The sequence below is a fragment of the Phyllobates terribilis genome, unplaced genomic scaffold, assembly GCF_046119375.1.
Source record: "Phyllobates terribilis strain yellow unplaced genomic scaffold, ASM4611937v1 Scaffold_505__1_contigs__length_1300667, whole genome shotgun sequence".
Lineage (NCBI taxonomy): Eukaryota > Metazoa > Chordata > Amphibia > Anura > Dendrobatidae > Phyllobates > Phyllobates terribilis.
The window spans coordinates 493,376-519,906 of NW_027363265.1; the positions used below are offsets into that span (position 1 = coordinate 493,376).

A 26,531-nucleotide genomic window follows, 5' to 3' on the forward strand; every position below is an offset into this window, starting at 1 on the left:
AGTTTCTAAAATCAGAAAGAATTGAATTCAATGTTTTTTGTTCATTTTGCTTGTTTGTCGGATTTGGGGATGGACTCTTTGGCTTTGCTTTTCTTCTCCTCATTGGATTTTTCATGTTCAAAGTTGCAGAAGCCAGATTACAAGCTCATTTTGGTTCAACTTCAGCAACTGTGCATTGCATTGCCATGTAATGTGATGCAATGCTATCTTTCTAGCTCTCCCTTTTTACTTCCTTTTGGATAAACAGACATATTAGGCAAGCATTTTGGAGCTTTCACCTAAATAACTACAGGTGGTGAGATAAGCTGCACAATATAATTGACCTTTCAGTATATTGTTGCACACACACCATCTATTTAGCAAATGCCCTTGTTATCAACAGCAGCCTTTTAAACTCACCTGAGCTAACAGGTATGTGCGCTGGTTACTCTGCTGCGCTTAAAATTTCTTTTTTGGTTTGCTACAATGCCTTTTCTGAAACGTTGTCTCCTTCTGCTGGAACACTGACTTCTTTCATTTAATGCCTGCAGACTATAAAAGAGAACCCAACCCAAAAAGTTTGGTTGATTAGTCTGTGGCATTCTTTTAAACTGTTGCTTATGGCGGTCTCTGTGAGCTTCTCAGCGACATTCAGCCAGCCAGGTATCCTGCCTGCAGTAGATGGAATGTGGCAATGGAACGCTGGCTGCGCGTGTCATAATAGGCTCTGAGCCTTTATATACCTGTGCACAGCAGCAGCCACCTTCAGTTTGCTGCTGGACAGCCAGCAGCAGCAGCAGCAGGAGAGGTATGTAATCAGGAGCCCTCCTGCTAAGGGTAGACAGCTGCTCGTTCCACCCCACCCCCCGCCTTAATTGGTTCTCCTCCCTTCCAACGGTGTTGAGGCGGGTGGGAACAGCAGGGGGTGAAGGTGCTGTGTTTAAAGAGGTGGAGTTATGCAGATCTAAAACGCGTGGATTGCAGCAGCAGCAAGCCGAAAAGTGCAGGCATGTAAGGGATCTAGAGGTTGACAACATGTCTTCTTAACGGGAGTCCAGGAGCTCATCTCCACAAATGGACTTTTCAGGATCCTTGGGTGGCTCCGTAGTTTGAAACCAATTCTGGTTATCGCTTCTCGGCCTTTTGGCTAAGATCAAGTGTAGTATCTGTTCTTATCAGTTTAATATCTGATACGTCCCCTATCTGGGGACCATATATTAAATGGATTTTTAGAACAGGGAGATGGAAAAAGAGCTTGCTCTGTCCACTCCACGCATTGACCTGGTATTGCAGTATCTCCAGGACCGGTGCACCCCTTCTTTAATGCAGTTTCTAAAATCAGAAAGAATTGAATTCAATGTTTTTTGTTCATTTTGCTTGTTTGTCGGATTTGGGGATGGACTCTTTGGCTTTGCTTTTCTTCTCCTCATTGGATTTTTCATGTTCAAAGTTGCAGAAGCCAGATTACAAGCTCATTTTGGTTCAACTTCAGCAACTGTGCATTGCATTGCCATGTAATGTGATGCAATGCTATCTTTCTAGCTCTCCCTTTTTACTTCCTTTTGGATAAACAGACATATTAGGCAAGCATTTTGGAGCTTTCACCTAAATAACTACAGGTGGTGAGATAAGCTGCACAATATAATTGACCTTTCAGTATATTGTTGCACACACACCATCTATTTAGCAAATGCCCTTGTTATCAACAGCAGCCTTTTAAACTCACCTGAGCTAACAGGTATGTGCGCTGGTTACTCTGCTGCGCTTAAAATTTCTTTTTTGGTTTGCTACAATGCCTTTTCTGAAACGTTGTCTCCTTCTGCTGGAACACTGACTTCTTTCATTTAATGCCTGCAGACTATAAAAGAGAACCCAACCCAAAAAGTTTGGTTGATTAGTCTGTGGCATTCTGTTAAACTGTTGCTTATGGCGGTCTCTGTGAGCTTCTCAGCGACATTCAGACAGCCAGGTATCCTGCCTGCAGTAGATGGAATGTGGCAATGGAACGCTGGCTGCGCGTGTCATAATAGGCTCTGAGCCTTTATATACCTGTGCACAGCAGCAGCCACCTTCAGTCTGCTGCTGGACAGCCAGCAGCAGCAGCAGGAGAGGTATGTAATCAGGAGCCCTCCTGCTAAGGGTAGACAGCTGCTCGTTCCACCCCACCCCCCGCCTTAATTGGTTCTCCTCCCTTCCAACGGTGTTGAGGCGGGTGGGAACAGCAGGGGGTGAAGGTGCTGTGTTTAAAGAGGTGGAGTTATGCAGATCTAAAACGCGTGGATTGCAGCAGCAGCAAGCCGAAAAGTGCAGGCATGTAAGGGATCTAGAGGTTGACAACATGTCTTCTTAACGGGAGTCCAGGAGCTCATCTCCACAAATGGACTTTTCAGGATCCTTGGGTGGCTCCGTAGTTTGAAACCAATTCTGGTTATCGCTTCTCGGCCTTTTGGCTAAGATCAAGTGTAGTATCTGTTCTTATCAGTTTAATATCTGATACGTCCCCTATCTGGGGACCATATATTAAATGGATTTTTAGAACAGGGAGATGGAAAAAGAGCTTGCTCTGTCCACTCCACGCATTGACCTGGTATTGCAGTATCTCCAGGACCGGTGCACCCCTTCTTTAATGCAGTTTCTAAAATCAGAAAGAATTGAATTCAATGTTTTTTGTTCATTTTGCTTGTTTGTCGGATTTGGGGATGGACTCTTTGGCTTTGCTTTTCTTCTCCTCATTGGATTTTTCATGTTCAAAGTTGCAGAAGCCAGATTACAAGCTCATTTTGGTTCAACCTCCGCAACTGTGCATTGCATTGCCATGTAATGTGATGCAATGCTATCTTTCTAGCTCTCCCTTTTTACTTCCTTTTGGATAAACAGACATATTAGGCAAGCATTTTGGAGCTTTCACCTAAATAACTACAGGTGGTGAGATAAGCTGCACAATATAATTGACCTTTCAGTATATTGTTGCACACACACCATCTATTTAGCAAATGCCCTTGTTATCAACAGCAGCCTTTTAAACTCACCTGAGCTAACAGGTATGTGCGCTGGTTACTCTGCTGCGCTTAAAATTTCTTTTTTGGTTTGCTACAATGCCTTTTCTGAAACGTTGTCTCCTTCTGCTGGAACACTGACTTCTTTCATTTAATGCCTGCAGACTATAAAAGAGAACCCAACCCAAAAAGTTTGGTTGATTAGTCTGTGGCATTCTGTTAAACTGTTGCTTATGGCGGTCTCTGTGAGCTTCTCAGCGACATTCAGCCAGCCAGGTATCCTGCCTGCAGTAGATGGAATGTGGCAATGGAACGCTGGCTGCGCGTGTCATAATAGGCTCTGAGCCTTTATATACCTGTGCACAGCAGCAGCCACCTTCAGTCTGCTGCTGGACAGCCAGCAGCAGCAGCAGCAGCAGGAGAGGTATGTAATCAGGAGCCCTCCTGCTAAGGGTAGACAGCTGCTCGTTCCACCCCACCCCCCGCCTTAATTGGTTCTCCTCCCTTCCAACGGTGTTGAGGCGGGTGGGAACAGCAGGGGGTGAAGGTGCTGTGTTTAAAGAGGTGGAGTTATGCAGATCTAAAACGCGTGGATTGCAGCAGCAGCAAGCCGAAAAGTGCAGGCATGTAAGGGATCTAGAGGTTGACAACATGTCTTCTTAACGGGAGTCCAGGAGCTCATCTCCACAAATGGACTTTTCAGGATCCTTGGGTGGCTCCGTAGTTTGAAACCAATTCTGGTTATCGCTTCTCGGCCTTTTGGCTAAGATCAAGTGTAGTATCTGTTCTTATCAGTTTAATATCTGATACGTCCCCTATCTGGGGACCATATATTAAATGGATTTTTAGAACAGGGAGATGGAAAAAGAGCTTGCTCTGTCCACTCCACGCATTGACCTGGTATTGCAGTATCTCCAGGACCGGTGCACCCCTTCTTTAATGCAGTTTCTAAAATCAGAAAGAATTGAATTCAATGTTTTTTGTTCATTTTGCTTGTTTGTCGGATTTGGGGATGGACTCTTTGGCTTTGCTTTTCTTCTCCTCATTGGATTTTTCATGTTCAAAGTTGCAGAAGCCAGATTACAAGCTCATTTTGGTTCAACTTCAGCAACTGTGCATTGCATTGCCATGTAATGTGATGCAATGCTATCTTTCTAGCTCTCCCTTTTTACTTCCTTTTGGATAAACAGACATATTAGGCAAGCATTTTGGAGCTTTCACCTAAATAACTACAGGTGGTGAGATAAGCTGCACAATATAATTGACCTTTCAGTATATTGTTGCACACACACCATCTATTTAGCAAATGCCCTTGTTATCAACAGCAGCCTTTTAAACTCACCTGAGCTAACAGGTATGTGCGCTGGTTACTCTGCTGCGCTTAAAATTTCTTTTTTGGTTTGCTACAATGCCTTTTCTGAAACGTTGTCTCCTTCTGCTGGAACACTGACTTCTTTCATTTAATGCCTGCAGACTATAAAAGAGAACCCAACCCAAAAAGTTTGGTTGATTAGTCTGTGGCATTCTGTTAAACTGTTGCTTATGGCGGTCTCTGTGAGCTTCTCAGCGACATTCAGCCAGCCAGGTATCCTGCCTGCAGTAGATGGAATGTGGCAATGGAACGCTGGCTGCGCGTGTCATAATAGGCTCTGAGCCTTTATATACCTGTGCACAGCAGCAGCCACCTTCAGTTTGCTGCTGGACAGCCAGCAGCAGCAGCAGCAGGAGAGGTATGTAATCAGGAGCCCTCCTGCTAAGGGTAGACAGCTGCTCGTTCCACCCCACCCCCCGCCTTAATTGGTTCTCCTCCCTTCCAACGGTGTTGAGGCGGGTGGGAACAGCAGGGGGTGAAGGTGCTGTGTTTAAAGAGGTGGAGTTATGCAGATCTAAAACGCGTGGATTGCAGCAGCAGCAAGCCGAAAAGTGCAGGCATGTAAGGGATCTAGAGGTTGACAACATGTCTTCTTAACGGGAGTCCAGGAGCTCATCTCCACAAATGGACTTTTCAGGATCCTTGGGTGGCTCCGTAGTTTGAAACCAATTCTGGTTATCGCTTCTCGGCCTTTTGGCTAAGATCAAGTGTAGTATCTGTTCTTATCAGTTTAATATCTGATACGTCCCCTATCTGGGGACCATATATTAAATGGATTTTTAGAACAGGGAGATGGAAAAAGAGCTTGCTCTGTCCACTCCACGCATTGACCTGGTATTGCAGTATCTCCAGGACCGGTGCACCCCTTCTTTAATGCAGTTTCTAAAATCAGAAAGAATTGAATTCAATGTTTTTTGTTCATTTTGCTTGTTTGTCGGATTTGGGGATGGACTCTTTGGCTTTGCTTTTCTTCTCCTCATTGGATTTTTCATGTTCAAAGTTGCAGAAGCCAGATTACAAGCTCATTTTGGTTCAACTTCAGCAACTGTGCATTGCATTGCCATGTAATGTGATGCAATGCTATCTTTCTAGCTCTCCCTTTTTACTTCCTTTTGGATAAACAGACATATTAGGCAAGCATTTTGGAGCTTTCACCTAAATAACTACAGGTGGTGAGATAAGCTGCACAATATAATTGACCTTTCAGTATATTGTTGCACACACACCATCTATTTAGCAAATGCCCTTGTTATCAACAGCAGCCTTTTAAACTCACCTGAGCTAACAGGTATGTGCGCTGGTTACTCTGCTGCGCTTAAAATTTCTTTTTTGGTTTGCTACAATGCCTTTTCTGAAACGTTGTCTCCTTCTGCTGGAACACTGACTTCTTTCATTTAATGCCTGCAGACTATAAAAGAGAACCCAACCCAAAAAGTTTGGTTGATTAGTCTGTGGCATTCTGTTAAACTGTTGCTTATGGCGGTCTCTGTGAGCTTCTCAGCGACATTCAGACAGCCAGGTATCCTGCCTGCAGTAGATGGAATGTGGCAATGGAACGCTGGCTGCGCGTGTCATAATAGGCTCTGAGCCTTTATATACCTGTGCACAGCAGCAGCCACCTTCAGTCTGCTGCTGGACAGCCAGCAGCAGCAGCAGGAGAGGTATGTAATCAGGAGCCCTCCTGCTAAGGGTAGACAGCTGCTCGTTCCACCCCACCCCCCGCCTTAATTGGTTCTCCTCCCTTCCAACGGTGTTGAGGCGGGTGGGAACAGCAGGGGGTGAAGGTGCTGTGTTTAAAGAGGTGGAGTTATGCAGATCTAAAATGCGTGGATTGCAGCAGCAGCAAGCCGAAAAGTGCAGGCATGTAAGGGATCTAGAGGTTGACAACATGTCTTCTTAACGGGAGTCCAGGAGCTCATCTCCACAAATGGACTTTTCAGGATCCTTGGGTGGCTCCGTAGTTTGAAACCAATTCTGGTTATCGCTTCTCGGCCTTTTGGCTAAGATCAAGTGTAGTATCTGTTCTTATCAGTTTAATATCTGATACGTCCCCTATCTGGGGACCATATATTAAATGGATTTTTAGAACAGGGAGATGGAAAAAGAGCTTGCTCTGTCCACTCCACGCATTGACCTGGTATTGCAGTATCTCCAGGACCGGTGCACCCCTTCTTTAATGCAGTTTCTAAAATCAGAAAGAATTGAATTCAATGTTTTTTGTTCATTTTGCTTGTTTGTCGGATTTGGGGATGGACTCTTTGGCTTTGCTTTTCTTCTCCTCATTGGATTTTTCATGTTCAAAGTTGCAGAAGCCAGATTACAAGCTCATTTTGGTTCAACCTCCGCAACTGTGCATTGCATTGCCATGTAATGTGATGCAATGCTATCTTTCTAGCTCTCCCTTTTTACTTCCTTTTGGATAAACAGACATATTAGGCAAGCATTTTGGAGCTTTCACCTAAATAACTACAGGTGGTGAGATAAGCTGCACAATATAATTGACCTTTCAGTATATTGTTGCACACACACCATCTATTTAGCAAATGCCCTTGTTATCAACAGCAGCCTTTTAAACTCACCTGAGCTAACAGGTATGTGCGCTGGTTACTCTGCTGCGCTTAAAATTTCTTTTTTGGTTTGCTACAATGCCTTTTCTGAAACGTTGTCTCCTTCTGCTGGAACACTGACTTCTTTCATTTAATGCCTGCAGACTATAAAAGAGAACCCAACCCAAAAAGTTTGGTTGATTAGTCTGTGGCATTCTGTTAAACTGTTGCTTATGTCGGTCTCTGTGAGCTTCTCAGCGACATTCAGCCAGCCAGGTATCCTGCCTGCAGTAGATGGAATGTGGCAATGGAACGCTGGCTGCGCGTGTCATAATAGGCTCTGAGCCTTTATATACCTGTGCACAGCAGCAGCCACCTTCAGTCTGCTGCTGGACAGCCAGCAGCAGCAGCAGCAGGAGAGGTATGTAATCAGGAGCCCTCCTGCTAAGGGTAGACAGCTGCTCGTTCCACCCCACCCCCGCCTTAATTGGTTCTCCTCCCTTCCAACGGTGTTGAGGCGGGTGGGAACAGCAGGGGGTGAAGGTGCTGTGTTTAAAGAGGTGGAGTTATGCAGATCTAAAACGCGTGGATTGCAGCAGCAGCAAGCCGAAAAGTGCAGGCATGTAAGGGATCTAGAGGTTGACAACATGTCTTCTTAACGGGAGTCCAGGAGCTCATCTCCACAAATGGACTTTTCAGGATCCTTGGGTGGCTCCGTAGTTTGAAACCAATTCTGGTTATCGCTTCTCGGCCTTTTGGCTAAGATCAAGTGTAGTATCTGTTCTTATCAGTTTAATATCTGATACGTCCCCTATCTGGGGACCATATATTAAATGGATTTTTAGAACAGGGAGATGGAAAAAGAGCTTGCTCTGTCCACTCCACGCATTGACCTGGTATTGCAGTATCTCCAGGACCGGTGCACCCCTTCTTTAATGCAGTTTCTAAAATCAGAAAGAATTGAATTCAATGTTTTTTGTTCATTTTGCTTGTTTGTCGGATTTGGGGATGGACTCTTTGGCTTTGCTTTTCTTCTCCTCATTGGATTTTTCATGTTCAAAGTTGCAGAAGCCAGATTACAAGCTCATTTTGGTTCAACTTCAGCAACTGTGCATTGCATTGCCATGTAATGTGATGCAATGCTATCTTTCTAGCTCTCCCTTTTTACTTCCTTTTGGATAAACAGACATATTAGGCAAGCATTTTGGAGCTTTCACCTAAATAACTACAGGTGGTGAGATAAGCTGCACAATATAATTGACCTTTCAGTATATTGTTGCACACACACCATCTATTTAGCAAATGCCCTTGTTATCAACAGCAGCCTTTTAAACTCACCTGAGCTAACAGGTATGTGCGCTGGTTACTCTGCTGCGCTTAAAATTTCTTTTTTGGTTTGCTACAATGCCTTTTCTGAAACGTTGTCTCCTTCTGCTGGAACACTGACTTCTTTCATTTAATGCCTGCAGACTATAAAAGAGAACCCAACCCAAAAAGTTTGGTTGATTAGTCTGTGGCATTCTGTTAAACTGTTGCTTATGGCGGTCTCTGTGAGCTTCTCAGCGACATTCAGACAGCCAGGTATCCTGCCTGCAGTAGATGGAATGTGGCAATGGAACGCTGGCTGCGCGTGTCATAATAGGCTCTGAGCCTTTATATACCTGTGCACAGCAGCAGCCACCTTCAGTCTGCTGCTGGACAGCCAGCAGCAGCAGCAGGAGAGGTATGTAATCAGGAGCCCTCCTGCTAAGGGTAGACAGCTGCTCGTTCCACCCCACCCCCCGCCTTAATTGGTTCTCCTCCCTTCCAACGGTGTTGAGGCGGGTGGGAACAGCAGGGGGTGAAGGTGCTGTGTTTAAAGAGGTGGAGTTATGCAGATCTAAAACGCGTGGATTGCAGCAGCAGCAAGCCGAAAAGTGCAGGCATGTAAGGGATCTAGAGGTTGACAACATGTCTTCTTAACGGGAGTCCAGGAGCTCATCTCCACAAATGGACTTTTCAGGATCCTTGGGTGGCTCCGTAGTTTGAAACCAATTCTGGTTATCGCTTCTCGGCCTTTTGGCTAAGATCAAGTGTAGTATCTGTTCTTATCAGTTTAATATCTGATACGTCCCCTATCTGGGGACCATATATTAAATGGATTTTTAGAACAGGGAGATGGAAAAAGAGCTTGCTCTGTCCACTCCACGCATTGACCTGGTATTGCAGTATCTCCAGGACCGGTGCACCCCTTCTTTAATGCAGTTTCTAAAATCAGAAAGAATTGAATTCAATGTTTTTTGTTCATTTTGCTTGTTTGTCGGATTTGGGGATGGACTCTTTGGCTTTGCTTTTCTTCTCCTCATTGGATTTTTCATGTTCAAAGTTGCAGAAGCCAGATTACAAGCTCATTTTGGTTCAACCTCCGCAACTGTGCATTGCATTGCCATGTAATGTGATGCAATGCTATCTTTCTAGCTCTCCCTTTTTACTTCCTTTTGGATAAACAGACATATTAGGCAAGCATTTTGGAGCTTTCACCTAAATAACTACAGGTGGTGAGATAAGCTGCACAATATAATTGACCTTTCAGTATATTGTTGCACACACACCATCTATTTAGCAAATGCCCTTGTTATCAACAGCAGCCTTTTAAACTCACCTGAGCTAACAGGTATGTGCGCTGGTTACTCTGCTGCGCTTAAAATTTCTTTTTTGGTTTGCTACAATGCCTTTTCTGAAACGTTGTCTCCTTCTGCTGGAACACTGACTTCTTTCATTTAATGCCTGCAGACTATAAAAGAGAACCCAACCCAAAAAGTTTGGTTGATTAGTCTGTGGCATTCTGTTAAACTGTTGCTTATGTCGGTCTCTGTGAGCTTCTCAGCGACATTCAGCCAGCCAGGTATCCTGCCTGCAGTAGATGGAATGTGGCAATGGAACGCTGGCTGCGCGTGTCATAATAGGCTCTGAGCCTTTATATACCTGTGCACAGCAGCAGCCACCTTCAGTCTGCTGCTGGACAGCCAGCAGCAGCAGCAGCAGGAGAGGTATGTAATCAGGAGCCCTCCTGCTAAGGGTAGACAGCTGCTCGTTCCACCCCACCCCCCGCCTTAATTGGTTCTCCTCCCTTCCAACGGTGTTGAGGCGGGTGGGAACAGCAGGGGGTGAAGGTGCTGTGTTTAAAGAGGTGGAGTTATGCAGATCTAAAACGCGTGGATTGCAGCAGCAGCAAGCCGAAAAGTGCAGGCATGTAAGGGATCTAGAGGTTGACAACATGTCTTCTTAACGGGAGTCCAGGAGCTCATCTCCACAAATGGACTTTTCAGGATCCTTGGGTGGCTCCGTAGTTTGAAACCAATTCTGGTTATCGCTTCTCGGCCTTTTGGCTAAGATCAAGTGTAGTATCTGTTCTTATCAGTTTAATATCTGATACGTCCCCTATCTGGGGACCATATATTAAATGGATTTTTAGAACAGGGAGATGGAAAAAGAGCTTGCTCTGTCCACTCCACGCATTGACCTGGTATTGCAGTATCTCCAGGACCGGTGCACCCCTTCTTTAATGCAGTTTCTAAAATCAGAAAGAATTGAATTCAATGTTTTTTGTTCATTTTGCTTGTTTGTCGGATTTGGGGATGGACTCTTTGGCTTTGCTTTTCTTCTCCTCATTGGATTTTTCATGTTCAAAGTTGCAGAAGCCAGATTACAAGCTCATTTTGGTTCAACTTCAGCAACTGTGCATTGCATTGCCATGTAATGTGATGCAATGCTATCTTTCTAGCTCTCCCTTTTTACTTCCTTTTGGATAAACAGACATATTAGGCAAGCATTTTGGAGCTTTCACCTAAATAACTACAGGTGGTGAGATAAGCTGCACAATATAATTGACCTTTCAGTATATTGTTGCACACACACCATCTATTTAGCAAATGCCCTTGTTATCAACAGCAGCCTTTTAAACTCACCTGAGCTAACAGGTATGTGCGCTGGTTACTCTGCTGCGCTTAAAATTTCTTTTTTGGTTTGCTACAATGCCTTTTCTGAAACGTTGTCTCCTTCTGCTGGAACACTGACTTCTTTCATTTAATGCCTGCAGACTATAAAAGAGAACCCAACCCAAAAAGTTTGGTTGATTAGTCTGTGGCATTCTGTTAAACTGTTGCTTATGGCGGTCTCTGTGAGCTTCTCAGCGACATTCAGCCAGCCAGGTATCCTGCCTGCAGTAGATGGAATGTGGCAATGGAACGCTGGCTGCGCGTGTCATAATAGGCTCTGAGCCTTTATATACCTGTGCACAGCAGCAGCCACCTTCAGTCTGCTGCTGGACAGCCAGCAGCAGCAGCAGCAGGAGAGGTATGTAATCAGGAGCCCTCCTGCTAAGGGTAGACAGCTGCTCGTTCCACCCCACCCCCCGCCTTAATTGGTTCTCCTCCCTTCCAACGGTGTTGAGGCGGGTGGGAACAGCAGGGGGTGAAGGTGCTGTGTTTAAAGAGGTGGAGTTATGCAGATCTAAAACGCGTGGATTGCAGCAGCAGCAAGCCGAAAAGTGCAGGCATGTAAGGGATCTAGAGGTTGACAACATGTCTTCTTAACGGGAGTCCAGGAGCTCATCTCCACAAATGGACTTTTCAGGATCCTTGGGTGGCTCCGTAGTTTGAAACCAATTCTGGTTATCGCTTCTCGGCCTTTTGGCTAAGATCAAGTGTAGTATCTGTTCTTATCAGTTTAATATCTGATACGTCCCCTATCTGGGGACCATATATTAAATGGATTTTTAGAACAGGGAGATGGAAAAAGAGCTTGCTCTGTCCACTCCACGCATTGACCTGGTATTGCAGTATCTCCAGGACCGGTGCACCCCTTCTTTAATGCAGTTTCTAAAATCAGAAAGAATTGAATTCAATGTTTTTTGTTCATTTTGCTTGTTTGTCGGATTTGGGGATGGACTCTTTGGCTTTGCTTTTCTTCTCCTCATTGGATTTCTCATGTTCAAAGTTGCAGAAGCCAGATTACAAGCTCATTTTGGTTCAACTTCAGCAACTGTGCATTGCATTGCCATGTAATGTGATGCAATGCTATCTTTCTAGCTCTCCCTTTTTACTTCCTTTTGGATAAACAGACATATTAGGCAAGCATTTTGGAGCTTTCACCTAAATAACTACAGGTGGTGAGATAAGCTGCACAATATAATTGACCTTTCAGTATATTGTTGCACACACACCATCTATTTAGCAAATGCCCTTGTTATCAACAGCAGCCTTTTAAACTCACCTGAGCTAACAGGTATGTGCGCTGGTTACTCTGCTGCGCTTAAAATTTCTTTTTTGGTTTGCTACAATGCCTTTTCTGAAACGTTGTCTCCTTCTGCTGGAACACTGACTTCTTTCATTTAATGCCTGCAGACTATAAAAGAGAACCCAACCCAAAAAGTTTGGTTGATTAGTCTGTGGCATTCTGTTAAACTGTTGCTTATGGCGGTCTGTGTGAGCTTCTCAGCGACATTCAGCCAGCCAGGTATCCTGCCTGCAGTAGATGGAATGTGGTATTGGAACGCTGGCTGCGCGTGTCATAATAGGCTCTGAGCCTTTATATACCTGTGCACAGCAGCAGCCACCTTCAGTCTGCTGCTGGACAGCCAGCAGCAGCAGCAGCAGGAGAGGTATGTAATCAGGAGCCCTCCTGCTAAGGGTAGACAGCTGCTCGATCCACCCCACCACCCGCCTTAATTGGTTCTCCTCCCTTCCAACGGTGTTGAGGCGGGTGGGAACAGCAGGGGGTGAAGGTGCTGTGTTTAAAGAGGTGGAGTTATGCAGATCTAAAACGCGTGGATTGCAGCAGCAGCAAGCCGAAAAGTGCAGGCATGTAAGGGATCTAGAGGTTGACAACATGTCTTCTTAACGGGAGTCCTGGAGCTCATCTCCACAAATGGACTTTTCAGGATCCTTGGGTGGCTCCGTAGTTTGAAACCAATTCTGGTTATCGCTTCTCGGCCTTTTGGCTAAGATCAAGTGTAGTATCTGTTCTTATCAGTTTAATATCTGATACGTCCCCTATCTGGGGACCATATATTAAATGGATTTTTAGAACAGGGAGATGGAAAAAGAGCTTGCTCTGTCCACTCCACGCATTGACCTGGTATTGCAGTATCTCCAGGACCGGTGCACCCCTTCTTTAATGCAGTTTCTAAAATCAGAAAGAATTGAATTCAATGTTTTTTGTTCATTTTGCTTGTTTGTCGGATTTGGGGATGGACTCTTTGGGTTTGCTTTTCTTCTCCTCATTGGATTTTTCATGTTCAAAGTTGCAGAAGCCAGATTACAAGCTCATTTTGGTTCAACTTCAGCAACTGTGCATTGCATTGCCATGTAATGTGATGCAATGCTATGTTTCTAGCTCTCCCTTTTTACTTCCTTTTGGATAAACAGACATATTAGGCAAGCATTTTGGAGCTTTCACCTAAATAACTACAGGTGGTGAGATAAGCTGCACAATATAATTGACCTTTCAGTATATTGTTGCACACACACCATCTATTTAGCAAATGCCCTTGTTATCAACAGCAGCCTTTTAAACTCACCTGAGCTAACAGGTATGTGCGCTGGTTACTCTGCTGCGCTTAAAATTTCTTTTTTGGTTTGCTACAATGCCTTTTCTGAAACGTTGTCTCCTTCTGCTGGAACACTGACTTCTTTCATTTAATGCCTGCAGACTATAAAAGAGAACCCAACCCAAAAAGTTTGGTTGATTAGTCTGTGGCATTCTGTTAAACTGTTGCTTATGGCGGTCTCTGTGAGCTTCTCAGCGACATTCAGCCAGCCAGGTATCCTGCCTGCAGTAGATGGAATGTGGCAATGGAACGCTGGCTGCGCGTGTCATAATAGGCTCTGAGCCTTTATATACCTGTGCACAGCAGCAGCCACCTTCAGTCTGCTGCTGGACAGCCAGCAGCAGCAGCAGCAGGAGAGGTATGTAATCAGGAGCCCTCCTGCTAAGGGTAGACAGCTGCTCGTTCCACCCCACCCCCCGCCTTAATTGGTTCTCCTCCCTTCCAACGGTGTTGAGGCGGGTGGGAACAGCAGGGGGTGAAGGTGCTGTGTTTAAAGAGGTGGAGTTATGCAGATCTAAAACGCGTGGATTGCAGCAGCAGCAAGCCGAAAAGTGCAGGCATGTAAGGGATCTAGAGGTTGACAACATGTCTTCTTAACGGGAGTCCAGGAGCTCATCTCCACAAATGGACTTTTCAGGATCCTTGGGTGGCTCCGTAGTTTGAAACCAATTCTGGTTATCGCTTCTCGGCCTTTTGGCTAAGATCAAGTGTAGTATCTGTTCTTATCAGTTTAATATCTGATACGTCCCCTATCTGGGGACCATATATTAAATGGATTTTTAGAACAGGGAGATGGAAAAAGAGCTTGCTCTGTCCACTCCACGCATTGACCTGGTATTGCAGTATCTCCAGGACCGGTGCACCCCTTCTTTAATGCAGTTTCTAAAATCAGAAAGAATTGAATTCAATGTTTTTTGTTCATTTTGCTTGTTTGTCGGATTTGGGGATGGACTCTTTGGCTTTGCTTTTCTTCTCCTCATTGGATTTTTCATGTTCAAAGTTGCAGAAGCCAGATTACAAGCTCATTTTGGTTCAACTTCAGCAACTGTGCATTGCATTGCCATGTAATGTGATGCAATGCTATCTTTCTAGCTCTCCCTTTTTACTTCCTTTTGGATAAACAGACATATTAGGCAAGCATTTTGGAGCTTTCACCTAAATAACTACAGGTGGTGAGATAAGCTGCACAATATAATTGACCTTTCAGTATATTGTTGCACACACACCATCTATTTAGCAAATGCCCTTGTTATCAACAGCAGCCTTTTAAACTCACCTGAGCTAACAGGTATGTGCGCTGGTTACTCTGCTGCGCTTAAAATTTCTTTTTTGGTTTGCTACAATGCCTTTTCTGAAACGTTGTCTCCTTCTGCTGGAACACTGACTTCTTTCATTTAATGCCTGCAGACTATAAAAGAGAACCCAACCCAAAAAGTTTGGTTGATTAGTCTGTGGCATTCTGTTAAACTGTTGCTTATGGCGGTCTCTGTGAGCTTCTCAGCGACATTCAGCCAGCCAGGTATCCTGCCTGCAGTAGATGGAATGTGGCAATGGAACGCTGGCTGCGCGTGTCATAATAGGCTCTGAGCCTTTATATACCTGTGCACAGCAGCAGCCACCTTCAGTTTGCTGCTGGACAGCCAGCAGCAGCAGCAGCAGGAGAGGTATGTAATCAGGAGCCCTCCTGCTAAGGGTAGACAGCTGCTCGTTCCACCCCACCCCCCGCCTTAATTGGTTCTCCTCCCTTCCAACGGTGTTGAGGCGGGTGGGAACAGCAGGGGGTGAAGGTGCTGTGTTTAAAGAGGTGGAGTTATGCAGATCTAAAACGCGTGGATTGCAGCAGCAGCAAGCCGAAAAGTGCAGGCATGTAAGGGATCTAGAGGTTGACAACATGTCTTCTTAACGGGAGTCCAGGAGCTCATCTCCACAAATGGACTTTTCAGGATCCTTGGGTGGCTCCGTAGTTTGAAACCAATTCTGGTTATCGCTTCTCGGCCTTTTGGCTAAGATCAAGTGTAGTATCTGTTCTTATCAGTTTAATATCTGATACGTCCCCTATCTGGGGACCATATATTAAATGGATTTTTAGAACAGGGAGATGGAAAAAGAGCTTGCTCTGTCCACTCCACGCATTGACCTGGTATTGCAGTATCTCCAGGACCGGTGCACCCCTTCTTTAATGCAGTTTCTAAAATCAGAAAGAATTGAATTCAATGTTTTTTGTTCATTTTGCTTGTTTGTCGGATTTGGGGATGGACTCTTTGGCTTTGCTTTTCTTCTCCTCATTGGATTTTTCATGTTCAAAGTTGCAGAAGCCAGATTACAAGCTCATTTTGGTTCAACTTCAGCAACTGTGCATTGCATTGCCATGTAATGTGATGCAATGCTATCTTTCTAGCTCTCCCTTTTTACTTCCTTTTGGATAAACAGACATATTAGGCAAGCATTTTGGAGCTTTCACCTAAATAACTACAGGTGGTGAGATAAGCTGCACAATATAATTGACCTTTCAGTATATTGTTGCACACACACCATCTATTTAGCAAATGCCCTTGTTATCAACAGCAGCCTTTTAAACTCACCTGAGCTAACAGGTATGTGCGCTGGTTACTCTGCTGCGCTTAAAATTTCTTTTTTGGTTTGCTACAATGCCTTTTCTGAAACGTTGTCTCCTTCTGCTGGAACACTGACTTCTTTCATTTAATGCCTGCAGACTATAAAAGAGAACCCAACCCAAAAAGTTTGGTTGATTAGTCTGTGGCATTCTGTTAAACTGTTGCTTATGGCGGTCTCTGTGAGCTTCTCAGCGACATTCAGCCAGCCAGGTATCCTGCCTGCAGTAGATGGAATGTGGCAATGGAACGCTGGCTGCGCGTGTCATAATAGGCTCTGAGCCTTTATATACCTGTGCACAGCAGCAGCCACCTTCAGTCTGCTGCTGGACAGCCAGCAGCAGCAGCAGCAGGAGAGGTATGTAATCAGGAGCCCTCCTGCTAAGGGTAGACAGCTGCTCGTTCCACCCCACCCCCCGCCTTAATTGGTTCTCCTCCCTTCCAACGGTGTTGAGGCGGGTGGGAACAGCAGGGGGTGAAGGTGCTGTGTTTAAAGAGGTGGAGTTATGCAGATCTAAAACGCGTGGATTGCAGCAGCAAGCCGAAAAGTGCAGGCATGTAAGGGATCTAGAGGTTGACAACATGTCCTCTTAACGGGAGTCCAGGAGCTCATCTCCACAAATGGACTTTTCAGGATCCTTGGGTGGCTCCGTAGTTTGAAACCAATTCTGGTTATCGCTTCTCGGCCTTTTGGCTAAGATCAAGTGTAGTATCTGTTCTTATCAGTTTAATATCTGATACGTCCCCTATCTGGGGACCATATATTAAATGGATTTTTAGAACAGGGAGATGGAAAAAGAGCTTGCTCTGTCCACTCCACGCATTGACCTGGTATTGCAGTATCTCCAGGACCGGTGCACCCCTTCTTTAATGCAGTTTCTAAAATCAGAAAGAATTGAATTCAATGTTTTTTGTTCATTTTGCTTGTTTGTCGGATTTGGGGATGGACTCTTTGGCTTTGCTTTTCTTCTCCTCATTGGATTTTTCATGTTCAAAGTTGCAGAAGCCAGATTACAAGCTCATTTTGGTTCAACTTCAGCAACTGTGCATTGCATTGCCATGTAATGTGATGCAATGCTATCTTTCTAGCTCTCCCTTTTTACTTCCTTTTGGATAAACAGACATATTAGGCAAGCATTTTGGAGCTTTCACCTAAATAACTACAGGTGGTGAGATAAGCTGCACAATATAATTGACCTTTCAGTATATTGTTGCACACACACCATCTATTTAGCAAATGCCCTTGTTATCAACAGCAGCCTTTTAAACTCACCTGAGCTAACAGGTATGTGCGCTGGTTACTCTGCTGCGCTTAAAATTTCTTTTTTGGTTTGCTACAATGCCTTTTCTGAAACGTTGTCTCCTTCTGCTGGAACGCTGACTTCTTTCATTTAATGCCTGCAGACTATAAAAGAGAACCCAACCCAAAAAGTTTGGTTGATTAGTCTGTGGCATTCTGTTAAACTGTTGCTTATGGCGGTCTCTGTGAGCTTCTCAGCGACATTCAGCCAGCCAGGTATCCTGCCTGCAGTAGATGGAATGTGGCAATGGAACGCTGGCTGCGCGTGTCATAATAGGCTCTGAGCCTTTATATACCTGTGCACAGCAGCAGCCACCTTCAGTCTGCTGCTGGACAGCCAGCAGCAGCAGCAGCAGGAGAGGTATGTAATCAGGAGCCCTCCTGCTAAGGGTAGACAGCTGCTCGTTCCACCCCACCCCCCGCCTTAATTGGTTCTCCTCCCTTCCAACAGTGTTGAGGCGGGTGGGAACAGCAGGGGGTGAAGGTGCTGTGTTTAAAGAGGTGGAGTTATGCAGATCTAAAACGCGTGGATTGCAGCAGCAGCAAGCCGAAAAGTGCAGGCATGTAAGGGATCTAGAGGTTGACAACATGTCTTCTTAACGGGAGTCCAGGAGCTCATCTCCACAAATGGACTTTTCAGGATCCTTGGGTGGCTCCGTAGTTTGAAACCAATTCTGGTTATCGCTTCTCGGCCTTTTGGCTAAGATCAAGTGTAGTATCTGTTCTTATCAGTTTAATATCTGATACGTCCCCTATCTGGGGACCATATATTAAATGGATTTTTAGAACAGGGAGATGGAAAAAGAGCTTGCTCTGTCCACTCCACGCATTGACCTGGTATTGCAGTATCTCCAGGACCGGTGCACCCCTTCTTTAATGCAGTTTCTAAAATCAGAAAGAATTGAATTCAATGTTTTTTGTTCATTTTGCTTGTTTGTCGGATTTGGGGATGGACTCTTTGGCTTTGCTTTTCTTCTCCTCATTGGATTTTTCATGTTCAAAGTTGCAGAAGCCAGATTACAAGCTCATTTTGGTTCAACTTCAGCAACTGTGCATTGCATTGCCATGTAATGTGATGCAATGCTATCTTTCTAGCTCTCCCTTTTTACTTCCTTTTGGATAAACAGACATATTAGGCAAGCATTTTGGAGCTTTCACCTAAATAACTACAGGTGGTGAGATAAGCTGCACAATATAATTGACCTTTCAGTATATTGTTGCACACACACCATCTATTTAGCAAATGCCCTTGTTATCAACAGCAGCCTTTTAAACTCACCTGAGCTAACAGGTATGTGCGCTGGTTACTCTGCTGCGCTTAAAATTTCTTTTTTGGTTTGCTACAATGCCTTTTCTGAAACGTTGTCTCCTTCTGCTGGAACGCTGACTTCTTTCATTTAATGCCTGCAGACTATAAAAGAGAACCCAACCCAAAAAGTTTGGTTGATTAGTCTGTGGCATTCTGTTAAACTGTTGCTTATGGCGGTCTCTGTGAGCTTCTCAGCGACATTCAGCCAGCCAGGTATCCTGCCTGCAGTAGATGGAATGTGGCAATGGAACGCTGGCTGCGCGTGTCATAATAGGCTCTGAGCCTTTATATACCTGTGCACAGCAGCAGCCACCTTCAGTCTGCTGCTGGACAGCCAGCAGCAGCAGCAGCAGGAGAGGTATGTAATCAGGAGCCCTCCTGCTAAGGGTAGACAGCTGCTCGTTCCACCCCACCCCCCGCCTTAATTGGTTCTCCTCCCTTCCAACAGTGTTGAGGCGGGTGGGAACAGCAGGGGGTGAAGGTGCTGTGTTTAAAGAGGTGGAGTTATGCAGATCTAAAACGCGTGGATTGCAGCAGCAGCAAGCCGAAAAGTGCAGGCATGTAAGGGATCTAGAGGTTGACAACATGTCTTCTTAACGGGAGTCCAGGAGCTCATCTCCACAAATGGACTTTTCAGGATCCTTGGGTGGCTCCGTAGTTTGAAACCAATTCTGGTTATCGCTTCTCGGCCTTTTGGCTAAGATCAAGTGTAGTATCTGTTCTTATCAGTTTAATATCTGATACGTCCCCTATCTGGGGACCATATATTAAATGGATTTTTAGAACAGGGAGATGGAAAAAGAGCTTGCTCTGTCCACTCCACGCATTGACCTGGTATTGCAGTATCTCCAGGACCGGTGCACCCCTTCTTTAATGCAGTTTCTAAAATCAGAAAGAATTGAATTCAATGTTTTTTGTTCATTTTGCTTGTTTGTCGGATTTGGGGATGGACTCTTTGGCTTTGCTTTTCTTCTCCTCATTGGATTTTTCATGTTCAAAGTTGCAGAAGCCAGATTACAAGCTCATTTTGGTTCAACTTCAGCAACTGTGCATTGCATTGCCATGTAATGTGATGCAATGCTATCTTTCTAGCTCTCCCTTTTTACTTCCTTTTGGATAAACAGACATATTAGGCAAGCATTTTGGAGCTTTCACCTAAATAACTACAGGTGGTGAGATAAGCTGCACAATATAATTGACCTTTCAGTATATTGTTGCACACACACCATCTATTTAGCAAATGCCCTTGTTATCAACAGCAGCCTTTTAAACTCACCTGAGCTAACAGGTATGTGCGCTGGTTACTCTGCTGCGCTTAAAATTTCTTTTTTGGTTTGCTACAATGCCTTTTCTGAAACGTTGTCTCCTTCTGCTGGAACACTGACTTCTTTCATTTAATGCCTGCAGACTATAAAAGAGAACCCAACCCAAAAAGTTTGGTTGATTAGTCTGTGGCATTCTGTTAAACTGTTGCTTATGGCGGTCTCTGTGAGCTTCTCAGCGACATTCAGCCAGCCAGGTATCCTGCCTGCAGTAGATGGAATGTGGCAATGGAACGCTGGCTGCGCGTGTCATAATAGGCTCTGAGCCTTTATATACCTGTGCACAGCAGCAGCCACCTTCAGTCTGCTGCTGGACAGCCAGCAGCAGCAGCAGCAGGAGAGGTATGTAATCAGGAGCCCTCCTGCTAAGGGTAGACAGCTGCTCGTTCCACCCCACCCCCCGCCTTAATTGGTTCTCCTCCCTTCCAACGGTGTTGAGGCGGGTGGGAACAGCAGGGGGTGAAGGTGCTGTGTTTAAAGAGGTGGAGTTATGCAGATCTAAAACGCGTGGATTGCAGCAGCAGCAAGCCGAAAAGTGCAGGCATGTAAGGGATCTAGAGGTTGACAACATGTCTTCTTAACGGGAGTCCAGGAGCTCATCTCCACAAATGGACTTTTCAGGATCCTTGGGTGGCTCCGTAGTTTGAAACCAATTCTGGTTATCGCTTCTCGGCCTTTTGGCTCAGATCGGGGTGTTTGCCTCGGTCTGGGCTGAGGGGTGCGTATTTTCGGCTCGTGTGGTGGAGAAAGCGATCCGTGCCTTGGGCATTACAATGGCGGCTGTAAAGAATACCGTGCGATTGGAGGTTATTGAGGACCACAGACATAACATCGGCTTGGAATTTATTGTCCGGAATATAGTGATGGAATTGACGGGATTTAAACTGGAGAAGATTTTTTGTATCCAGGAGTTTCCTAAAGCTGGTAATTATGACATTTCTTTCTACTTGGAAGCAGACTGTTTGACTTTCTTTCAGCGTTTAAAAGAGAAAAGACATCATGAGTATTTACAATTTATAATCCCTAAGCCTTTGTTTTCTAATATTGAAAGGCCCATTACTGTACACATGTATAACCCGTTTGTGGAGATCCCTTTGATTAGAGCTTTCTTATCACGGTATTGCTCAGTAATAAGGGGGGGAATCATGCAAAAGAATATTTTTGCTGTTTTCAATGGGAATGTGAAATTTTGGGCTCGTTTCAAATCTGACCCTGAGGGTATTGGTGGAACCATGCACCCACCTGCAAATTTCTCCATTGGAGGAAATAGAGGATTCCTACATTATCCTGGTCAGCCCTCTTTTTGTAGGAAATGTTTTTGTTATGGCCATATAGCTGCGGAATGTACCTCTGATGTAACTTGTAGGAATTGTAAAAAATCAGGGCATGAAGCCTTTGAATGTCCCTATCCTGCAATGTGTGACTTATGTGGTGAAAATGGCCACACTTGTAGATCATGTCCTAATGTTAGCCGTCAGGTTTTTTTGGCGCGTCTTAATACTGAGAGACGTAGGACATGGGGGGAGAGACAAGGGGCTCCTCAGGCACAGGAGGGCCCTACTGAAATCCCTCCTGTTTTTCCTGAAACTACTACAATGGTGGAGGAAGTGGTGGATTTTATTCCCACTGTGGCTGAGGTGCATGATATCACTGTAGAGGGAAATCTTGGAGACCAGGTGCAGCCTGACGTGGGTGTGGCACCACCTGTAGAGTTGCCTTCTGGGTCAGGGGCTGAGACGGCTCTCAGTGAGGTAATTGAGGAGGTGGAAAGCTCTGAGGAGATGTCTGCCCCAAGTTCCGTTGACATACAGTGGTCAGTTTCTCCAGAGGAAATAGAGGCTGCCAGGATGCCTTCAGCTGAAAATGCTGCCATCGTTTGTAAAGCCTTGGCCAAACAGAAGAAGACTGGTAAAACTGTAAAGAGGTTACGAAAGAAGAAATTTGAGTCTTTTGAGTCTCACAACCCTTTTTCCGTCCTATCTGACTCTGGGGAGGACTCACATTTGAATGAACCTTATAAGGCCACTCCCATATCACCTAGTGAAGGTTTCTTAGAGGAAAAGGATGTGGCAGGCTTGGAGAGCCTATTTGAATTTTCTGAGGTGGCCTGAGACATGTTGATTTCCTTTTCTGGTCTTCCCGGTCTCCATAACCTGCATTGACACCTATGGTCCTGCGGCTGAAAATAATCTCCCAGAATGTACGTATGTTTGCATCAGCGACAAAGCGTGCCACTGTTCTGGACTATTTGGCATCTAAGGGCTGTGACATTATATGTGTTCAAGAATGTGGTTTATCTAAATTTCCTAAACAAAATGAGTGGCTGTATGGGGAGGCAGTGTGGTCCTTTTCTAATACTAACAGAAATGATGGCATTGGAATCCTTATCCAAAACAGAGACATTCGCTTAAAACAGAAAACTATTATTCTGGAAGGAAGATGTGCTTGTATCACTCTATCATACCTTGGTTGGGACTTTAAACTAATTTGCATATATGCAAATGTGGATAAAAATGAGCGCTTATCACTCTTCAAAAAATTGACTTTTTTTTTGCATGGCAAGTTGCCTGTTTTTGTTATTGGTGACTTTAACTGTATTTTTTCAAAAGAAGCAAGGGCAGGTTCATGGCAATCTAAAGTGGATGTTACAGGTAATCTATGGAACCAAATGACTAAAGACTTCTCCCTTAGGGATGCTGTGTCGGAGAAGCCGGGACCTTTTACATATCATTCAGATGATGGCCATGCCGAGTCTAGACTGGACTATTTTTTTGTTTCCTCACCGGCAGTTAAATGTGTTAAGTATTCCCAAGAGAAAGTTTGCTTCTCTGATCATGAGTGTTTGCTTGGGGTGTTTGAGGTGGATGGTTTTTTCTATGGCAAAGGGAGGTGGCGGATGAATGTGAGTGTTCTGGATGACAAGCAAGTTTTCAGGTGTTTTTCAAAAAAATACCATGGTTGGGTGAGGAGGAAAAGGGATTTTTGCAATATCTTGGAATGGTGGGTGTGGGTCAAGGTTAGAATTAGGGATTTTTTCAGGAAAATTGGCTATATTAAGGCTAAAAAGAAGAGATTATTATATACACAAATAAATAGGAGGATTTCCTTTTTGCATGAATGTAGAGCTATGGGTATAGATGTTAAAAGTGAGTTGGTTAAAATGAAGAACGAAATGGGTGATTGGATGTTTGGACGAGGAAAGGAAATCATATTCCGGTCGAGAGTGAAGTTTAGGGAACAGAATGAGAAATGTACGCGCTTCTTTTTTAAGAAAATGTGTGGTGGTAAACGGGATATGCATGTGTTAGTGAATGATAAGGGTGATGAGGTACATGGTGAGGGAGTGATCAAGGAAGTGGTTAATTTTTATAAAGGCTTGTATGGGGAGAAAAAGTGTGATTTGGGGAACGAGAATGAGTTTTTGCAGGTACTTGGAAATTTTGTTACAGAAAGTGAAAGTCAGGCTTTGATGGATGATTTAACAGAGAAAGAATTGTTGGGTGTGATCTCCAAGTCTCCGAAGAACAAATCCCCTGGGCAGGATGGAATCCCATGTGATTTTTATGCAAAATATTGGGACGTTGTTTCTCAGGATCTGTTTGAAGTCATGAAATCCTTGTTTTCCGGAGTGAGTATGCCTGAGTGTATGAAGGGAGGTTTGGTTGTGTTATTGTTTAAAAAAGGTGATAGAAAGAGGCTAGCCAACTGGAGACCAATTACGTTGCTTAATGCTGATTATAAGATTTTTGCGAAAATTTTGGCTTGTCGTATGAGAGAAGTGATAGCATCTGTGATTGAGGAGGAACAAGTGTGTGCAGTGCCTGAACGGAGGATACAAGAGAACATTTGTCTGGTGAGGGATGTGCTAGAGGATTGTAAGAGTAGAAAGAAAGGTGTGATTGTATGTGCGCTTGACTTTGAAAAGGCCTTTGATTGTGTGGCTCACGTGTTTTTGTTTAATGTGTTGTTGAAGATGGGCTTTCCAGAGCGCTTGGTTAGATTGATTATGGGAATGTATGAGGGTGCTAGAAGTGTGGTGCAGGTGAATGGTTTTTTATCTGAGTCTTTTGAAATATTGTCAGGGGTGAGGCAGGGATGCCCGCTTTCTCCAATCATGTTTATTTGTGTGATGGAGCCTCTTCTCCAGCTTATTAGAAGGGATACAGTTTTAAAGGGGTTTTTGATCCCTGGCTGTGATGGTAAGGCTATTAAAGTGATTGGTTATATGGATGATGTGTGTGTGTTGTGTGATTCTGAGAGTGATGTCGCAAGGGTTAAATGGTTAGTCCAATGTTTTTGTGTGGCCTCTGCTTTCAAAATAAATTGGGAAAAAAGTAAGGTTAAGGGATTTTTTAGTAGTAAAAAAGTGAGTGATGCAGATATGGAATGTGTGGAAGGGGGGATTAAAGTGTTGGGGGTGTGTCTGGATGAGAGTTTAAAAGGGGACAAGAGTTGGGAGGATCTGGGTGGTAAAATTGCAAGGAAATTGGAATTATGGCGTCTGCGTGATCTGTCCTTTACTGGGAAAATTTTAATCATTAAAAGTATCATTCTCCCTATGCTTATTTATGTAGCTTTGATTTTTCCCCCATCTGTTGGAGTTTTGAAGAAGATTAATAGATTACTTTTTGTGTTCCTTTGGGGCAGTAATATAGAGAAGGCCAAGAGGGAATTTCTTCATAGGTGTAAAAGGAATGGTGGCCTAGGATTCCCTAACATCGAGACTTTTATTGGTCTGAATTGTATTAGTTTTTTTGCAGGACTTTTATTAAAGCAATCCAAGGCTGCATGTATGTGTAGATACCTTGGGGGCTCCATCTTCCATCGGTTAAAATGGATGAATTATGATAACTGTAAACCTACTGCTTATGTATGCCCTTATTGGTACCTACAATTGGAATGTTTTATCAAAAAATTTCATCTTGAGAAAGTTCAGATGGTGAGTTTTCTGAAGAATAAAAGCATGGTGAAAAGGATGTGTGCGGATAATAGGATGTGTGAAATTAATGGGTTAAGGTCAGCTGAAGCGGAGGATGTCTGGTGTAAGCTGGTCAAACATGATATGTCTAACAAACAGAAAGATTTAGTTTGGATGTCTTTGCATGGGATTTTACCTGTGAGGAGTGTACAAAAAAGGAAAGGGTTGGCGGTGTCTGAAAGGTGTCCGAGAGAGCGGTGTGGGTGTAATGAAGAGGTCCATCATGTTCTATGGTCATGTAGGTTTGCGAAGGATGTTTGGTCTAAATTGGGTGGGTTATGTATGGAATTGACTGGGGTGAAACGTTTGAATTTTGAAATTGTCATGTTTGGGTTATGCATGTTAAACCGTGAAAAGGATAGGATTTTGTGGCTGTTTTTGGCTTGTGTGAAGGAGGTTTTGTGGAATTGCCGGAACTTGTATGTGTTTAAAAATGAGCGTTTTGAGGTGGATGATTGTGTTAAAATGGTCCTTGAGAAGTTATATTTCTATTATAAGTGTGATATGAAAGGTGGGATGGATGCAGAGGGAGTATGGAAATTCCGGAAATGGAAACATATAATTAGTCTGTAATTTTGTTTTTTTCTGATGTGTATATTGCATTTTTTCAATTTAATTGGATAATAAAAGAAACCATCATGATGAGTTTTAAACGATAAATGATTGTGGAATGGTTGTTTTTTTCAGATGAGGAGACGACCTTTTATTCTGCATTATTGTTTTAAACCTGAATGGTTTTGTAAAAAAAAAAAAAAAAAAAAAAAAATCTGTTCTTATCAGTTTAATATCTGATACGTCCCCTATCTGGGGACCATATATTAAATGGATTTTTAGAACAGGGAGATGGAAAAAGAGCTTGCTCTGTCCACTCCACGCATTGACCTGGTATTGCAGTATCTCCAGGACCGGTGCACCCCTTCTTTAATGCAGTTTCTAAAATCAGAAAGAATTGAATTCAATGTTTTTTGTTCATTTTGCTTGTTTGTCGGATTTGGGGATGGACTCTTTGGCTTTGCTTTTCTTCTCCTCATTGGATTTTTCATGTTCAAAGTTGCAGAAGCCAGATTACAAGCTCATTTTGGTTCAACTTCAGCAACTGTGCATTGCATTGCCATGTAATGTGATGCAATGCTATCTTTCTAGCTCTCCCTTTTTACTTCCTTTTGGATAAACAGACATATTAGGCAAGCATTTTGGAGCTTTCACCTAAATAACTACAGGTGGTGAGATAAGCTGCACAATATAATTGACCTTTCAGTATATTGTTGCACACACACCATCTATTTAGCAAATGCCCTTGTTATCAACAGCAGCCTTTTAAACTCACCTGAGCTAACAGGTATGTGCGCTGGTTACTCTGCTGCGCTTAAAATTTCTTTTTTGGTTTGCTACAATGCCTTTTCTGAAACGTTGTCTCCTTCTGCTGGAACACTGACTTCTTTCATTTAATGCCTGCAGACTATAAAAGAGAACCCAACCCAAAAAGTTTGGTTGATTAGTCTGTGGCATTCTGTTAAACTGTTGCTTA

At 44.0% G+C, this 26,531-nt stretch overlaps 15 non-coding genes and 1 pseudogene across 15 annotated transcripts; all 16 read left to right on the plus strand.

Moving 5' to 3' along the window:
• The first annotated feature begins 1,106 nt into the window (after window positions 1-1,106).
• Window positions 1,107-1,297, plus strand: LOC141231398 (U2 spliceosomal RNA). Its single transcript, XR_012297808.1, has one exon. It is a non-coding gene; the product is annotated as a U2 spliceosomal RNA (small nuclear RNA).
• A 1,112-nt stretch (window positions 1,298-2,409) lies between these two features.
• On the plus strand, window positions 2,410-2,600 carry LOC141231409 (U2 spliceosomal RNA). Its single transcript, XR_012297814.1, has one exon. It is a non-coding gene; the product is annotated as a U2 spliceosomal RNA (small nuclear RNA).
• Window positions 2,601-3,718: 1,118 nt separating this feature from the next.
• LOC141231421 (U2 spliceosomal RNA) lies at window positions 3,719-3,909 on the plus strand. The gene has a single exon (XR_012297824.1). It is a non-coding gene; the product is annotated as a U2 spliceosomal RNA (small nuclear RNA).
• Window positions 3,910-5,024: 1,115 nt separating this feature from the next.
• On the plus strand, window positions 5,025-5,215 carry LOC141231432 (U2 spliceosomal RNA). The gene has a single exon (XR_012297834.1). It is a non-coding gene; the product is annotated as a U2 spliceosomal RNA (small nuclear RNA).
• A 1,112-nt stretch (window positions 5,216-6,327) lies between these two features.
• On the plus strand, window positions 6,328-6,518 carry LOC141231445 (U2 spliceosomal RNA). The gene has a single exon (XR_012297840.1). It is a non-coding gene; the product is annotated as a U2 spliceosomal RNA (small nuclear RNA).
• A 1,114-nt stretch (window positions 6,519-7,632) lies between these two features.
• Window positions 7,633-7,823, plus strand: LOC141231456 (U2 spliceosomal RNA). The gene has a single exon (XR_012297847.1). It is a non-coding gene; the product is annotated as a U2 spliceosomal RNA (small nuclear RNA).
• Window positions 7,824-8,935: 1,112 nt separating this feature from the next.
• On the plus strand, window positions 8,936-9,126 carry LOC141231468 (U2 spliceosomal RNA). The gene has a single exon (XR_012297855.1). It is a non-coding gene; the product is annotated as a U2 spliceosomal RNA (small nuclear RNA).
• A 1,115-nt stretch (window positions 9,127-10,241) lies between these two features.
• Window positions 10,242-10,432, plus strand: LOC141231480 (U2 spliceosomal RNA). Its single transcript, XR_012297857.1, has one exon. It is a non-coding gene; the product is annotated as a U2 spliceosomal RNA (small nuclear RNA).
• Window positions 10,433-11,547: 1,115 nt separating this feature from the next.
• Window positions 11,548-11,738, plus strand: LOC141231491 (U2 spliceosomal RNA). The gene has a single exon (XR_012297858.1). It is a non-coding gene; the product is annotated as a U2 spliceosomal RNA (small nuclear RNA).
• Window positions 11,739-12,853: 1,115 nt separating this feature from the next.
• LOC141230965 (U2 spliceosomal RNA) lies at window positions 12,854-13,044 on the plus strand. Its single transcript, XR_012297393.1, has one exon. It is a non-coding gene; the product is annotated as a U2 spliceosomal RNA (small nuclear RNA).
• A 1,115-nt stretch (window positions 13,045-14,159) lies between these two features.
• On the plus strand, window positions 14,160-14,350 carry LOC141230976 (U2 spliceosomal RNA). The gene has a single exon (XR_012297394.1). It is a non-coding gene; the product is annotated as a U2 spliceosomal RNA (small nuclear RNA).
• Window positions 14,351-15,465: 1,115 nt separating this feature from the next.
• Window positions 15,466-15,656, plus strand: LOC141230977 (U2 spliceosomal RNA). The gene has a single exon (XR_012297395.1). It is a non-coding gene; the product is annotated as a U2 spliceosomal RNA (small nuclear RNA).
• A 1,112-nt stretch (window positions 15,657-16,768) lies between these two features.
• On the plus strand, window positions 16,769-16,959 carry LOC141230979 (U2 spliceosomal RNA). Its single transcript, XR_012297396.1, has one exon. It is a non-coding gene; the product is annotated as a U2 spliceosomal RNA (small nuclear RNA).
• A 1,115-nt stretch (window positions 16,960-18,074) lies between these two features.
• LOC141230980 (U2 spliceosomal RNA) lies at window positions 18,075-18,265 on the plus strand. Its single transcript, XR_012297397.1, has one exon. It is a non-coding gene; the product is annotated as a U2 spliceosomal RNA (small nuclear RNA).
• A 1,115-nt stretch (window positions 18,266-19,380) lies between these two features.
• Window positions 19,381-19,571, plus strand: LOC141230982 (U2 spliceosomal RNA). The gene has a single exon (XR_012297399.1). It is a non-coding gene; the product is annotated as a U2 spliceosomal RNA (small nuclear RNA).
• A 6,144-nt stretch (window positions 19,572-25,715) lies between these two features.
• On the plus strand, window positions 25,716-25,922 carry LOC141231433 (U2 spliceosomal RNA; annotated as a pseudogene).
• The last annotated feature ends 609 nt before the right edge of the window (window positions 25,923-26,531 follow it).